At 41.9% G+C, this 17,388-nt stretch overlaps 1 protein-coding gene and 1 pseudogene across 2 annotated transcripts in view; one reads left to right on the top strand and one right to left on the bottom strand.

The window, feature by feature from the left end:
- Positions 1-443: 443 nt before the first annotated feature.
- LOC118719301 lies at positions 444-17,366 on the bottom strand (annotated as a pseudogene).
- TMOD2 (tropomodulin 2) overlaps positions 16,479-17,388 on the top strand; it is a 54,159-nt gene continuing 53,249 nt past the window's right edge. For both annotated transcript variants that reach the window (XR_006741810.1, XM_036441920.2), the window contains exon 1: positions 16,479-16,613. The gene's annotated coding sequence lies outside the window, so the exon portion shown is untranslated. The remainder of the gene's footprint in view (positions 16,614-17,388) is intronic.

The raw sequence follows: 17,388 nt of genomic DNA, 5'->3' as shown, positions 1-17,388 counted from the left end.
TATTCATAGCAATAATATATACCCTGTGACTTCCCTTCCTGATCTGGAAACGGTTCCCCAGTTCTTTTGACATTTCCTGGCCTTTAATGTTTTGTTGTTGTTTTTTGTCATTCAGTGTAACTTTATTTGCTGTTTATTGCACATGATTTGAGGTCTTTAATTTCTAACCAACAAATATTCAAAGGACTATTTTTTCCATGAAGTTTAACATTAACAATAGTGAATTCGTGTATTCATGTGTTTTTATTGTAAACATCTGAATTATTCACATAGTCAGAGATCCTGAACTCATAAGTGTGGACCGTGCACAGGCTGGCAGCAAGCCAGAAAGCCACTCTGCAAGCAAACAGATACTCTGCATAAGGAGAAAAGTCATAGCATAACATTTAATGTCCAACCTGAGTCACCTCAGAATGTTATATATATATTGACTTCTTAACTCATATAGTATCGGGAACTCAACTGCTTGGTTGGTGATGGGGTTGACCTGGTTTCAGGAAGATTATTCCTGAAATAATTAAGGAAAAGGGGGGCTCAATCTTTCTTCTTGGTTGCTTGCTCCTCTCCAGCACCTTCATCTTCTCATCCTCAGCTTCTTGGGCATCTTCTTCTTCACCTTCACCTCCTTCTTCCTACTTTGCATCCTCAAATTCTTCCTTGGCACCTTCTTCCTCTTCCTCTGCCTCTTCCTTCTCCTTCTCCTTCTCTTCAGCTTCTCCTTCAGAAGGGGGTTCATCCTTAGCTTCCTCAGCTTTTGCAGCCTCAATGGTCTCCTCCACCTAGATCTGCTCCTCCTGGATGTGGCTGGTGTATTAAGAAGGGAAGGAGTGAGCAGACATCAAGTAGGAGCTATTCTGTAAATGTAAACCAAAGACCTGGGAACTCTGGGAGTAGCCGCTGGCTATGCTTCCCACGCTGGTGAAACCGAACCAGGTCTCCTCACCTTCCAACAGTTTCCTGTCAGCTGCAATGCCAATGTCCAAAACTATCTTCACATTGAGGAGGTCCTGGTATTCTTTTAAATATCTTGCCATTTCACTCTTTGTGGTTCTCATCTCATTTTCTAATTGTTGACTGTGTCTTGCATAGCACTAATGTCGGAGTTATGCTTATCCTCCAGCTCTTGCAGCTGCTTTCCCAGCGCTTTGTTCATGCCGCAGCTTGCTTCAGTCTCCAGGGTCTTGGCCTTGAGCAATCGCTGGCCCGTACCACGTAGGTGCTCTTGGCAGTGCTCTTTGTCAGCATGGTGAAGTGGCTCTTGTACCATTCTTCAGCATTCTGCATGTTCTTGGCAGCCACCTTCTCATACTGGGTGCGGATGTCCTTGAGCATAGCGGAGAGGTTGGACTTGGAGAACACCTCCATCTCTACGGAGATCTGAGCATACTGGACATGCACCTTCTTCAGAAAGGCAATTTTGTCCATCAGGCTTTCCATGTACTTTTTCAGCTCAGCACTGGCAAGAGCCGCCTCATCTGCACCTTTGCTCACCTCCTTCAGCCAGCCCTCTGCATCTTCATGGTTCAGCACCTCTTCCTGGTAGCTCACCTACAGGTTGTTCCCAGCCACTTCAGAGCCCCGGGGGCTTCCTAACTGCCCACTTCCCTCTCCTCGCCAGGGACAGGGCGCAGTGGGCCTGGGCACAGTCACGGCATTTTCATTAAAATCTTCAACCCTGGCCTGCTCCACCGGTGTCCTCAGGTGGCCCAGGGGCAGACAATGATCCCAGAAATCCTGGCCACCCCCCGCCTACGGAGCTTGCAGGCAACGTCAGGCACTGTCCACTCTGCCTACCCAGTCCCGATCGCTGCCTGCACCTCTCGGGTGATGTCAGGTGCCTGCCCGGTCCCAATAGCCCCCTGCACCCTGCAGGTGACATAAAACGTTGCCTGCCGGGCCTGCCAGGTCCTTATCGCAGCCTGGATCCCGCGGTGACGTCAGGCACTGGCCAGGCTGCCTTCCTGGTCCCGATTGCCACCTGGACTGGACAGTCAGCCTCAGGCCCTGTCCATGACTCCAGCCAGGTTCCCATCGCTGTGAGGACCCCGCGAGCAGAGTCAGCACTATCTGCCGGACCAGCCCAGTCCCGATGGCCACCTGGACCTCGTGGGCAGCGTCAGGAGCTGCCTGCTGGATGGAAGCTTGGCCTCTGCGGGGGATGTCAGGCGCTGTCCATGCCACTTTTCAGGTCCCAAGGTGCTTCACTGGGCTGGAGAAAGTTTAGCTAAATTAGAAAGAAGTTCTAATTAAGCAAGTTTATTCTATATCTATAAAAGGCTAAGTTGACTTGCACATGTGCAATACATATAAAGCTCTTGCTGGCTCAGTTAGTTGCAGTGTCTTCCCCATACACCAAAAAGGTTGCATACCAAGGGCACATATCTAGGTTACAGTTTCAATCCCAGTCAGGACACGTATGGGAGGCAATCAGTCAATGTATCTCTCTCAGTGATGTTTCTCTTTTTCTATCTCTTTCACTTTCTTCCCCTCTCTCTAAAAATCAATGAATATATCTTTGAGTGACAATTTAAAAAAAAAAAAAAAAAAAAGATAAACATCCACTAGAAGAAGTCAAAAGTTATGAACGGCTATTTACAAAAGATAAAATTTAAAACTCATTTGGCTAATAAATCTAGGGAAAGATACTCAACCTTACCAATAAGCAAAGAAACTTAATTTAAAACTATAATTTCATAATAGTATGAGATTATAAAAAATTAAAGAATTAGACAATTCTCAGTACTGGTGAGATTGTTGAACAATAAAAACAGCTTAAGTTGGTGCAACTACTGTGAAGAGCTAACTGACAATATCTAGTAAAGTTGGAGAAGTACATTTTTGGTTTTAGCAAGCTGGAAGACTAAACTATGAAGAACTCCTCCTACTAAAGTATCTACAATTTAGAATAGTTTTTAAATGAAACTGATAATTGAGTGGGAAATTTAAAGAAAAAAAAATGACCTTATTAATCTAAGCAAGTGGGACTTGAAAGCTATAATCATAAACAACTTGCTTAAAATAACATATGAAGACATAAAAAATCTGAAGCTTTTTATAATCATTAAAGAAATTAAATCAATACTAGTTTGAAATCTTGCTACCAAAAAAATGTCAGTATCAGAAAATCTTGCTGGAAAATTCTATTCACCTTTCAAGGAAGAGAGTAATCCAATCTTATGTAACAGAAGTAGCAGAAACAATTCCAACTTATTTCATAGTATAACCATAATCAAAAACCCCAGTATAATCCTGCTCAAAACCAGTTGAGGAAGGCATCACACTGATGTATATGAGAATCTTAAAATTTTTATTAATCCAAACCTCACAGTGCATACAAAAGATAGCCCAACATGAACAAGATGACATTATCCCAGAAATGCAAGGGTGCCTCAGTCTATATCTATAAAAGCCTAAGCAACCAGCCAACCAGCTGACAATGCCAGAAGCTATGACATGCACTGATTACCAGGGGGCAGACACAGGAGCAGAAACTATAGGCAAGGAAAGGAACAGACTGATGAATCTCAGAGGGAAGGGGGGAGAGGGTTGGACAGGAAGAGATAAACCAAAGATTTATATACATACTAGAGACCCCCATGCACCAGTAGGGTGCCTCAGCCTAGCCTGGGAGATCGGCCCGAAACTGGCTCTCCAATGCCCTCCTAAGGATCCCAGATTACAAGAGGGTGCAGGCCAGTCCAAGAGACCCCACCGGTGCACAAATTTGTGCACCAGGCCTCTAGTATTAAAATATTAGTAGATTAAATGACATAATAGATAGAACAAAGGAATTAATCTAATACAGCATGAGCAAAACCTTTGTAGAGAAAAGTTTAACCTTATTAAGATATTAAATTAAAACAATTTTGAAAATAAATTAAATAAAACTGAAAGAAAATTTTAAAAGCCTATGCCATGTTCATGAAGATACAGAATCATAAAAAAATGTCAATACTCTTTAAATTGATCTGTATATTCCATGCAACAGCAATTAATATCCTAATATGGCTTTGCAAGAAATATGACAAGCTAATTCTAAAGTTTATATGAGCTCTAGGTGGGGCTCACTCAGTGGTTAGAGCATTGACCTTTCCACTGAAGCCAATCCATGATTCTCATCATCGATGTTTCTTTCTCTCCCTTCCTCTCTGAAATCAATAAAAACATTTTTTTAAAAAGAAAGGACTTCTGCCCTGACCGGTTTGGCTCAGAGGATAGTGCATCGGCCTGCGGACTCAAGGGTCCCAGATTCAATTCTGGTCAAGGGGTATATACCTTGGTTGTGGCACTTACCCAGTAGGAGGTATGCAGGAGGTAGCTGATCGATATTTCTCTCTTATCGATGTTTCTAACTTTCTATCCATCTCCTTCCTCTCTGTAAAAAAATCAATGACATATTTTTTTAAAAATAAAATAAAAGACTTTTTTAGTAAGACCAAAAAAAGCTTTATTCATAAAAAAAAGATTGACAAGCATAATATTTAAATTAAGAACTTCTGCTAAACAAAAGATACTTTGAAGAATAATTAAATTAGAGATTAAGAGAAATACAGGTGTCTTAGGAACCAAAAATATTTGAATAAAGTATTTGGTTTATACTTCATTATTCAAACTTCAGCTAATTTTTATATGAAAATCAGGAACCAATAGACTCTGAACACTAGGCATTCTTCAATATTTATACTCTGGCTATCTGAATTGAGAAACTGAATAGGTTCTGGTAGCAAAGAATATTTTATTTGTAATATATGCAACCAGCCAAAGATTAATATTTAGACTTTTTTAAAGAGCTAACTTCTATATAATAAAACCCTAATAAGCAAATGGACTGAATGGAGCAATGACTAGTAGAACAACCAGTCACTATGACATGCACTGACCACCAGGGGGCAGATGCTCAATGCAGGGGGAGCGCTGCTAAGCCAGAAGCCAGGCTCACAGCTGACAAGCGCAGTGGCAGTAGCGGGAGCCTCTCCCACCTCCATTGCAGATGGGCGGTAAGGAGCAAGGGGTCCCGGACAGAGAGATCCCTGGGGGATCGGGCCTAAGCTGGCAGGCAGACATCCCATAGGGGTCCCAAACTAAGAAAGTGTGTAGGCTGGATCGAAGGACCCCTTCCCACCCCAGTGCATGAATCTCATGCACTGGATCTCTAGTACAACTAAGAAAAGACAAATAATCCAATGCCATAACTAGAATTTTATAGAAGATGAAATAAACCTATGAAAAGATGCTAAATCTTATTAAAATCCCAAAACTTCACATTAAGTCCAGAAAGGATAACCATTTTATACTCAGAAGATTGGAAAAAGTTAAGTTTGGCAACACCAATTATCAATGAAGATATGAATTTTATGCACTGCTGAGAGAAGTATAATTTGATAGAACCACTTTGAAAAACACAAATCTGTGTATGTGCATTTCCTACAAATCATAAATTCTAATAACATAAACTGTATATGACCTATTGAAAATCCTGTGCCTACATGGTCTACCAGGAGACATGTGTGAAAATGTCCATTGCAGCATCATTCAGAAGAACAAAAACTGGAACCAATCAATTATTCATCAATAGCAAAATATATAAGTTAATTATACTATACTTATATGATTATATATTTTAACAGCTTTATTAAGAAACTAGAGGCCTGGTGCACAAAATTCGTGCATGGGGTGGAGGGTGTCCTCTCAGCCCAGCCTGTACCCTCTCCAACCTAAGACTTCTCGGGAGATGTCCAACTGCTGGTTTGGCCTGATCCTAGGGATTGGGCCGAAAACAGCAGCCGGACATCCTTCTGGGACTGCTGGCTCCTAACTGCTCACCTGCCTACCTGCCTGATTGACCCTAACTCCTTTCTCCCCTCCCCCCGCCAGTCTGATCACCCCTAACAACCTCTGCCTGCTGGCCCAATTGCCCCTAACAGCCCTTCCCTGCCGGCCTGGTCATCCCTAACTGCCCTCCCCTGGAGGCCTGGTCACTTTCAATTGCCCTCCCCTGCAGGCCTGGTTCCCCCCAACTGCCCTCCTCTGAAGGCCTTGTCTCCCCCAACAGCCCTCCCCTGCAGGCCTGATTCCTCCCAACTGCCCTCCGCTGCAGGCCCAGTCCCCCTAAACTGCCCTTCCCTGCTGGCCTTCTTGTGGAAGCCATCTTGTGTCCACATGGGGATGGCCTTCTTTGTGTGTTCAAGTGATGGTCAATTTGCATATTACCTCTTTATTAGATAGAATTATTCACATGCCATATAATTATCCATTTAAAATATAAAATTCAATGAGCTACATATTCATATTACATTACTAGTATTTTAATTATGGTAAATTTCATATAAAATTAGCCACTTTAACCATATTTTTTAATAATAAACCATGTTAAAATATACAATTTAGTGGTATTAATTATATTCTCAAAGTTGTGCAACCATCACCACTGTCTGTTTCTGAAACGTTTTCATCATTCTAAACAGAAACTATAACCACAAAGCAATGCTGCTTCCCCTAACCACTGGTAGTTTCTAATTTACTTTCTGTTTCTTTGAATTTGCCCATTCTAGATATTTTATGTAAGTAGAAACTTACAACATCTGTTCTTTTGTGTGTGGTTTATTTCATTTAGTATGATGTCTTCAAGGTTTACCCATGTTATAGCATGTGTCAGAGTTTCATTTCTTTTTATGGCTCAATAATATTCCATTGTAGGACTATATCACATTTTGTTTGTTCATTTTTCTGGTGATGGACACTTGGGTTGTTTCCACATTTTGGCTTTTGAAAAAAAAATAATGCTGCAATAAACATTTATATATTAACATCTGTTCAAGTCCTTGCTTTTTTTTTTTTTTTTTTTTAATATATTTTTATTGATTCTGTACAGAGAGTAAGGGAGAGAGATAGAGAGTTAGAAACATCGATGAGAGAGAGTCATCGATCAGCTGCCTCTTGCATACCCCCCACTGGGGATGTGCCCGCAACCAAGGTACATGCCCTTGACCGGAATCGAACCCGGGACCCTTCAGTCCCCAAGCCGACGCTCTATCCATTCAGCCAAACCGGTCTCGGCCAAGTCCTTGCTTTCAATTTCTTTGGGTAGATATCTAGGAGTAGAATTGCCAGGTCATAGTTAATTCTATGTTTAGTTTTTTGAGGAACCACTAAACTATTTTCCATAGCAACTACACCATTTTACAGTTCAATTGGCAATGTATGATGATTCCAACTTCTTCAAATCTGAACAAATATTTTTTCCCAGCCTATGGCTTGACTTTTCATTCTTTTAACAGTATCATTCTCCAAACCAAATTTTTCAACTTTAATTAAGTCCAACATCATTTTTTTTTTTCTTTCATGGATCTGCTTTTGGTGATATGTCTAAAACGTTATCATCAAATCCAAAGTCAACTAGATTTTTTTCTATGTTATCTTCTAAAAATTTTATAATTTTTTGTTTTGCCTTTAGATTTATAATCCATCTTATTTTTTGTAAATGGTGAAAAGTTTATGTTTAGAGTCATTCTTTTGCATATTGATGTCTAGTTATTTTTCATTTCCATTTGTTGAAAAGACTAGTCTACTAAATTTCCTTGGCTTTGTTGTCAAAGATAAGTTAACCCTTTTTGTGTTAATCTATTTCTGGGATTTCTATTCTGTTCCACTGATCTATTAATTCACCAACACCACATTGTCTTGATTACTCTGGCTTCATAGTAAGTCTTGAAGATGAGTAATGTAAATCCTCATGACTTTATTCTTCAGTGTGGTATTGGCTATTCTGGTCTTTTGCTGCTCCATATTCACATTGGAATCATTTTGTTGATATCTATAAAATAACTTGATAAGATTTTGATTAGGAATGCATTAAATCTATAGGTCAAGTTAAGAAGAATTTACATCCTAACAATATTGAGTTTTCCTATCCAGGAACATGAAATATCTCCCCATTCTTTGACTTCTTTCATCAGAGTTTTATTTCCTTCAGAAAGATATTATACATATACCTAAGTATTTTTTTTCTTTTTCTGTTTCTTTGTACTAATGCAAATGGTGTTGGCTTTTTTCAAATTCCAATCAGGAAAGCAACTGACTTTTAGAGACTGATCTGTGTCCTACAGCCTCACTGTAATCACTTATGGCAACCTCACTACAGGAGGTATTTTTAAAGTGATTCTTTGGAATTTTCTACATAGACACTTATGTCATCTATGAACACAGAGTGTTTTATTTCTTCCTTCTCAACCTGAAAATACTTTCCCCATTGCCGAACTCCACTTCTTGTCTTGTTGCATTAAGCAGGACTTCTACAATGATGAATAGGAAATAGCAAGGGGAGACCTCCTTGTTTTGTTTCGGATTTTATGAGGAAAGCATCTCATTTCTCATCATTAAGTATGATGTCAGCTATATAGATTTTACAGATGCTCTTTACCAAATAGAAAGTTCTTTATTTGTAGTTTGCAGGGAGCTTTTTATTATAAATGAATGTTGGATTTTGTCAAATGCTTTTTCTGTATCATGTGATTTTTTTAATTTAGCTTGCTGATTGACTGCTGAACTAGTGATGCATACCTAGAATAAGTCCCACTCATTTGTAATATATCTCTTTTTATGCATTGTTGGTTATGATTTGTTAAAAATTTTGAGGATTTTTGTATCTATTTTTATGATAGATATTGGCCTGAAGTTTCCCTTTTTTTGTAATGTCTTTGTCTGATTTTGGCATCAGGGTAATAAGTTAGGAAGTATTCCCTCTGCTTTTGTTTTCTGGAAGAAATTACAGCAAATTGATATTATTTTTTTCTTAAATACTTGGTAAAGCTCACCAATGAAACTATCTGGAGCCATGAGAACGCTAATAATGATGAGAGCAGAAATAAATTAAATGGACATTAGAAAATAATAGAGAAAAATCAACAAAATTAAAAGTTGGTTCTTTGAAAAGATCAACAAAATTTGTAAACCTATGGCTAGACTAGTCTAGAAAAAAAAAGAGGACTCAAATACCAAAATTAGCAATTAAAGAGGAGACATCACTACTGACCTTACAAAAATAAAAAGGGTAATAAGTGAATATTATACACAATTAAATGCCAACAAACTAGATAACTAAGGGGAAATGGATAAATTCTTAGAGAGACACAAATTTTTTTTAATATATTTTATTGATTTTGTACAGAGAGGAAGGGAGAGAGATAGAGAGCTTGAAACTTCGATGAGAGAGAAAGAGAGACCAGCTGCCTCTTGCACACCCCCTACTGGGGATGTGCCCACAACCAAGGTACATGCCCTTGACCAGAATCGAATCTGGGACCCTTCAGTCCCCAAGCCGACGCTCTATCCATTGAGCCAAACCGGTCCCGGCAGAAAGATACAAATTAATGAAGCTGACACGAGAAGAAATATATAATACTAGAGGCCTGGTGCACAAAATTTGTCCACGGGGGGGAGGAGGTGGTCCCTCAGCCCAGCCTGCATCCTCTCCAATCTGGGACACCTCGAGGGATGTTAAATGGGCATTCGAACATCCCTCTCACAATCCAGGACTGCTGGCTCCCAACTGCTCACCTGCCTGTCTTCCTGATTGCCCCTAACTGCTTCTGCCTGCTAGCCTGATCACCCCCAAACCACTCCCATGTCAGCCTGATTGATGTCTAACTGCTAACCTGCCAGCCTGTTCGCCCCCAACTTCCCTCCTCTGCCTGCTTGGTCACCCCTAACTGCCCTCCCTTGTAGGCCTGGTGCCTCCTAACTGCCATCTCCTGCTGGCCATCTTGTGGCAGCCATCTTGTTTCCACATGGGGGCAGGATCTTTGACCACATGGGGGCAGTTATTGTAGGGTTGGAGTGATGGTCAATCTGCATTTTACTCTTTTATTAGATAGGATAGAGGCCTGGTGTATGGGTGGGGGCCAGCTGGTTAGCCCTGAAGGGTGTCCTGGATCAGGGTGGGGGTTCCCTTGGGATGTGGGGTGACCTGGGTGAGGGGCCTGTGGTGGTTTGCAGGCTGGCCATGTCCCCCAGCAACCCAAGCAAAGGTCCTGGTATCTGGAATTTATTTACCTTCTACAATTGAAACTTTGTAGCCTGGAGTAAAACCAAACCTCCTGCTTGCTCCATGGCTGCCGCCATTTCTGTTTGGATTTGTTTACCTTCTATAATTGAAACTTTGTAGCCTTGAGTGGAGGTTTAGGCCGGCAAAGGCAGGTGGAAAGCTTGGCTTCTTCAAGTATGTTTACTGGATCTTACTGATCTTTACTGACATTTGAGATTGTCTGTCTGCTATGAGTTTGCCATGCTTTACTGAGGGCAAGATGTGTATCTAAAACGGAATAAAAAAGCAGACAAGGCCAGGACTCAGTGTGTCTCTTCAAGAAAGAGGCTCCACCTTCCCCCTCCATCCCCAATGACTTCTAAATTCCTGTATCTTGTATAGCATTTTCATTTGTGGGTCAGCCCCTACTTCAGATTCTGAACCTCACCATACAGGTCTCGGCAGATCACATGTTTTATGATCCCACTTTTATGAAAAGTTCAGAATAAGCAAATTCAGGGAAGACAGGAAATAGATGAATGGTTTCTAGGGTCTGAGAGTGTGATGGGAAGAGGGAGTGACTACTAATATGTATAGTGTTTTTTGGGGGGAATTTGAAAATGTTAGATTGAGTGACAGTTACATAACTTTGTTAACTTACTAAAAACACGTTGAATTGTACACTTTAAAGGGGTAAATTTATGAGTTATGAACTATATCTCAATGAAGTTGCACTTAAAAATATAATAAAGCCCCATCTCTCAACTATTATTAATTCATGACCAAGGTTATTTAATCTATACCCCTGCCCTGCCACCCAACCACCACTCTCACACTGGATTATTATTTTTTTAAATATATTTTATTGATTTTGTACAGAGAGGAAGGGAGAGAGATAAAGTTAGAAACATCGATGAGAGAGTCATCGATCAGCTGCCTCTTGCACACCCCCTACTGGAGACATGCCCGCAACCAAGGTATGTGCCCTTGACCAGAATCGAACCCGGGACCTTTCAGTCCCCAAGCCGACGCTCTATCCATTGAGCCAAACTGGTTTCGGCTCACACTGGATTATTTTAAAAGCAAACCCGAAATATCATTTCTTTCATTTAAAAAAAAAAATCAGTATTTTTCAGCAATATTCAGTAGTATCCTTCCACAATATAACTCTTTTAAAAAATATATAATGAGCTGAAACCGGTTTTGCTCAGTGGATAGAGGATCGGCCTGCAGGCTGAAAGGTCCCAGATTCGATTCTGGTCAAGGGCATGTATGTTGGTTGCGGGCACATCCCCAGCAGCAAGAGGCAGCTGATTGATGATTCTCCCTCATTGATGTTTCTAACTCTCTATCCCTCTCTCTTCCTCTCTGTAAAGAATCAATAAAATATATATATTTTTTAAAAACACAAAAACATCTTTCAGGGGAGGGGAAATATATATATATATAATGACATCATTATTACATTTAAAATAGCACCTTAATATAATCAAATACCCTATGTTCACATTTTCCCCAATGTGATTTTTTTCTTTTTTTATTAAATGTATTCTTTTAAAGTGTGTTTTTATTGATTTGAGAAAGAGAGGAAGTAAGGAGCGAGAGAGAGAGAAACATCAATGGGAGAGAGAACCGCACACACCCTGGGATCAAGCCTGCAGCCTAGGTATTGGCCCTGACTGGAATTGAACCAGGATCTTTTGGTGCATGGGATTACACTGAACTAACCAAGCCACATGGGCCAGGGCTCCTAATGTGATTTTTTAAACTATCTGCTTTGCTCAAATGAAAATCTACACACTGCACTGGTTATTTCTCTCTTGTTTCTATGTATCTATAAGCTCTCCCTCTTTTACTTTTCTTACAATTTATTTATTGAGGAAATGAGCTATTTGTCTTGTAGAGTTTCTCACATTCTGGGTTTTGCAAATTGCATTACTGTGATGTCATTTAAGATTATCACTATTATAGTGATTCGCTTTTAGATGCTTGCTGCCAATTTCACTATAAATATGACTTAATTCATGGTTCATCAACACAATCATCAATGCTATACTGTTTACCATATTCTTTGTAGCATACTTGACACAAATTATTTAATTTAATCTGCAAAACAATTCTGTATGCTGTTACCCTGACTAGAGATGAAGAAAATAGGCATGGAAATGAAAAATAAAAAATAAAGAAACTTGGTCACAATCAGCCAGGTAATAAATGTCTGGGTTCAAACCCAGGTTTGTCTAATGTTAAAACCCATGAATGTTGGATTTTGTCAAATGCTTTTTCTGTATCATGTGATTTTTTTAATTTAGCCTGCTGATTGACTGCTGAACCAGTGATGCATACCTAGAATAAGTCCCACTCATTTATAATATATCTCTTTTTATGCATTGTTGGTTATGATTTGTTAAAAATTTTGAGGATTTTTGTATCTATTTTTATGATAGATATTGGCCTGAAATTTCCCTTTTTTTGTAATGTCTTTGTATCTATTACATGATAATATCCCCATCTTTTGCCTGTGGCTTGTGGTTCTTGTTTGTTTTTATCAACTTTAAGAAATAGTTTTTCAGTCCACCCAAAGAACGAACTTTCACATTTCATCTGTAACACTTAGTATGCGTTCAGCTTCAAGTAATAGAAAACTCCATCTCAAATTGACTCAACAATAAGGATATTTATTATCTCACATAACAGGAAATCCAGAAGTAGGGCAGACCAGGGCTGATTGACTTACTGACTCAACAACAACATCATTCTATCTCTTCATTCTGCTATCACCAGTGTGCTGACTTTGTCCTAAGGCTAGATCCCCTGATGGTTCTAAGATGGCTATTCCAGTTTCAGGTAACACAGCCATATGTAAAAACATCCAGTGGAGACAGTGGCGTATTTCCCTGTATGTCTCCGTTTAAGAGCAAGAAAATCTTTCCCAGAAGGCCATCAGTAGACCTCTCCTCAGTTCTCCCTAGCTAGAACTGGGTCACATTCCCACCTCTAATCTCTCACTGGCCAATCAAAAGGACAAGAGGATCCTATCCCCCTTGCCCATGACAGGTTTAGGAGTGCACCTCTGAGATGGTAATAGGGTCATCTTCTCTATTGGGTGAACACATGTGCAGGCCTCTGAAAACAAGAAGGATGGGATGGATGTTGAGTAGGTAAGCAATAGTATCTCTGACATGTTTCTAATGAGGTATGTACATTTTCCATTGTGAATAACAAAAATACTTCATTGTAACAGCCAAGTAGAATTTTTTACTTTCTACCAGATGACTTCTACTGTTGATGTATTTTCATGAAGAAGAGACTAGGCAAGATGATCTGTAAGGTTCCTTCCAGCTCTAGGATTCTGTATCAATTTTACTTTTTCATTTTTCAACAAGCAAATTGAAAACTTAAACTTACAAGGTATGGTCCAGAAATAATGATGGGTTTCAACTGATGATAGGCATGACTGGCATCCTTTTCTCCTTTAAAACATTTTTAACTAAATATATATTTCCTTGATTTCAGAAAGGAAGGGAGGGTAAGAGATAGAAACATCAATGATGAGAATCATTGATATTGATCAGCTGCCTCTTGCACGCCCCCTCCTGGGGATTAAGTCACAACCCAGGCATGTACCCTGATTGGGAATCCAACACTGACCTCCTGGTTCATAGGTAGATGCTCAACCACTGAACCACACTGGGCAGGCTCCTTTAAATTTTTTTAGACTTAGATTTAAGGAACTAAACAGACTGAAATTTATATCTGTCCATTAAGGTGTTTTTTTACTTAGTTTTTTGAAAGGCAATAATCATTTATTTGAGATTTTAAAAATAGCTATTGGGAAGCACAATTCAGGTGGAAACTTAGTGTTCCAATTAGGAGACTAATGCAAGGTATATTTATGAGAAAGAAAAGGGGAACAATTACATCATTAAAAGGAAAGCATTTCTTTGCACCTATTGGTGCAAATATAATAACATAATATAGTCCCTGTCCATTAAATTTTAATGTAAAAATAGAAAGGTTAAGTGTTCTATCTTCCCCACTCATCCATTAACACCCACTAGCTTCTAGTCCTCCTAGTACAAAGATTGGTTAGAAGTTCCTTTTCATAACTTTTTCTTTGTTTAGTGTCAACATTGACTGTCAGATATTTCTTGCACCTCTGCTTTGGCTGCCAACTATGACTTTAACTGAAGAAATCATTTTTATGCCTGCTTCCTTTCATAGTTTTTGTCTGAATAATGCTCCTTTCATTTAATCACACACAGACATTTTACACTATTGAGTATCTTTGTTATATCAAATCTTTGTTACTCTTTTTTTATCTGAATAAAATTGTTTTATTATCTCCAGTGTATGCCTAGCATCAGCTTTCTCTGGGAAAACTGCCAGCTTGATCTGTAAGCAGTCCTGTTATTTATCAGAAGGCTATCATTTGTGACAAATGCACAACACAAATTCAAGACATCATGTCTGTTGCACGTGACGTTTGGAATAACAAATGTACAGAAAACATGGGGATGTGATTTAAGCTGGTTTGGTCACACCTTCATTTCATTGAAATCTTCCCAAGCTTGGACTTGTCATTCTGGTCAGGAGACCCAGGGTGCAGTCCATTACCACAGCTCATAGTGGAAACCACACTGGTTTCTCAGTCAGCAGCACCTGTGTGCCATTGTTCTGCATGCTAGTTCCAAAAGCTTTAGACAATTTGTCTTATTTTCTGATGCAGCCTATTTGCTGGGGAAGGTATGGCCCTGTGTTGAAATGCACAGAGGAAAGACAGTGCTGAGGGTGCCTCTTTGGGAAAGGCTCAGAGTACCCAGCATGGAAGGAGCAAAGATAGGCTGAATGACCAGCTGGATGACCTTGAATAAATCATATCACCTCTCTGTGCTGCCTAGAACTCCAATTGGAGAAAAATCTTCACTCTGCATTTCATAGGTTATTGTAAAAATCAAATGAGAACATGAATAGACAGGAAAGTGTGTTCACAGATGCATAGGGATGTTATTATTTGCAAACTGGGAATTTCCTCTGCAGCACTGTTTTGTTTTGTTTTGTTTTGCTTTCCCAAATGGCTGCTGCAAAAGTTTTGACAGATTATGGTTCTGTTTTACCTCCATTCACCCTTTGCCTATTTCAGACAGAGATTACACCAGCAATGCTACTCCCGTCCCTTCAGTTTTTTCTTCCACCACATCTGGATGCCCATCTCACCATGGTGTGAAATACTGCATAGTAGCTACTTAGAAAACTCAGAGTACCTCAAACCATTCAGCTACGTGCTACAAGCAAAAGTTACACTAGAAGTATGCAGCAAGGGTTCAAAAAAGAGATAGAAAAAGCTTCTGGAAGGTAACCCCATTAAGCCGTATATTTTAGTAATTTCGGTATTTGTCCTATGTCACCGCACCCCACTTCCATGTTTCAAAGACAAGACAGTATTTTTCTCTGTCTTTGTAGCTCCCAAGAACCTGGCAGAGAGGACATCTCAGTGCATGTTCAGGAATAAAGCGAACCAGCTAAACAGCTGACCATTAACCGGTTGGTTTTAACATTTATTTACCCAGCCCATCACAGCCCAGCTATCTTTAGCTTAGCATTATAGGTAAGGCTTACTGGGTAAAAAGAGTGGGGGCAGGGAGGACGGGCCAAAACCGGTTTGGCTCAGTGGATAGAGCATCAGCCTGCAGACTGAAGGGTCCCAGGTTTGATTGTGGTCAAGGGCATGTACCTTGGTTGCCAGCACATCCCCAGTGGGGCGTGTGCAGGAGGCAGCTGATCAATATTTTTAACTCTCTCCCTTCCTCTCTGTAAAAAATCAATAATACATAATTTTTTTTTTCTTTTAAAAGTGTGCAGGGGAAGGTCCCTGTACTCCCAGGGAAGGAACCTTTATTGAGCATGTGCTAAGTGCGCTTTCACATAGGCACCTACTACGCATTTGGTCCCCACAACCCTGCTTTACAGATAAGGATGCTAAGGCTCTCAGAGCTAAGTTGTTCAGCCTCACGTCTACTGAAGCCGCAGCCTGCGCGTGGGCTCTCAAACACCCTCGCCCCCAAACTTCAGATCTGCCCGCTCACCTGCCCATCATCCCCAAGCCTGTACCCCAGCTGCTCCTCTTTCCCACGCCTGCGCCCCAGGCCCGCGGAGAGCCAGTAAAACCTGGGGCAGGCCTGGTCTGTATCTGAGCCTTCTCTGTATCTGAACTGGCTCACGCACCCACCAGCTCCCCACAAGCTTGAAGAGCTCTTGCCACCCTCCCTGTCTGCAGCCCTCGCTTCTCCAAGAGCCTGCACAGCTTTCCCCCAAGGCTGAGCTATCCTCGCCTGCAGAGCGCTTATGAGGTTCGGACGCAGAATCCGGGACCAGGCAGGGGGTCTCGCCTCCGCGCGGCCCCGGCGAGGCGCGCCGCTGGAACTACGCTTCCCAGCCTGCCCCGCTGCCGCGCGCCGGGCGCCGTGCCCGGCCCGGGGCCGCCTGTTGATCGCGCGCTCGCCTGGCCGCGGCGCGCCCTGCGAGTGGCCCGCGCTCCGGGCTGACTGACTGACGGCTCGCACCGCCGGCTCCGGGATGGACGCACGAACCGGTGAGCGCGCAGGGGCTGGGTGGGGGCCAGCCGGGACCAGGCGCGGGGTGCAGCCCCGGTCCGCAGCGCGGGGGTGGCCGCGCCCTCCCGCAGCTGGAGGATGCTCGGCGGCGTCGGCGCTCTGCCCGCCGGCTGGGCGCGGGGAGCGGGGCCGCCTCGTGCCTCCCGGGCTGCGCGGGGCCGCGCTGAGCACTGAGCTGCCCCGGGTGCGCGGGCGGGAGGCAGGTCCCACGCCCCGCACCGCCGCTCCGCAGCCCCTGCAGCCTCTGCAGCCGCCGTGCCGCAGCAGCGAGGGCGCGGTCTCCTGCCCTCCCCGGGCTGCGGGCTGGGTTTTTCCACCCTGGGCTTTGTTTCCCACTTTCTCCTCTCCCGTGAGCGTTTGACGAGCTCCTGGAGCCCGGCATAAGCCTCTCCCTGCATCGCCTCTCCCTGCACCGTTACCTTGGGCGACGGGAAAGGGTGGACCCCCGCCAACGCCCTTTTCTAAGATCTCCGGAGCTGTCACCCACAGGCGGTCCAGCTTTCAGAGAGCGGCCTGATGCAGGTCCTCGGGACCCTTTATTTTTCCTGGTTAAAGAAATGGTAGCCAGTCCCCTTAAATTTTCCGTTGATGTGCAGAAATTAAGATTGATTTTTTAAAATGCTATAACAATAATAGTATTGATAAAATTCTTCTATTGGGAATGGTTACTTAACGTATCCAGAGGTGATGCAGGCCAAATGCAAATTACCAGCGAAATGGTACGGCTTCATCCTGCCCTTTAAACATCAGAAT

The sequence above is a fragment of the Pipistrellus kuhlii genome, unplaced genomic scaffold (assembly GCF_014108245.1).
Source record: "Pipistrellus kuhlii isolate mPipKuh1 unplaced genomic scaffold, mPipKuh1.p scaffold_m20_p_1, whole genome shotgun sequence".
Lineage (NCBI taxonomy): Eukaryota > Metazoa > Chordata > Mammalia > Chiroptera > Vespertilionidae > Pipistrellus > Pipistrellus kuhlii.
Note: the sequence above shows the minus strand (reverse complement) of the source record. Positions and strands in the feature narration are given on the sequence as shown.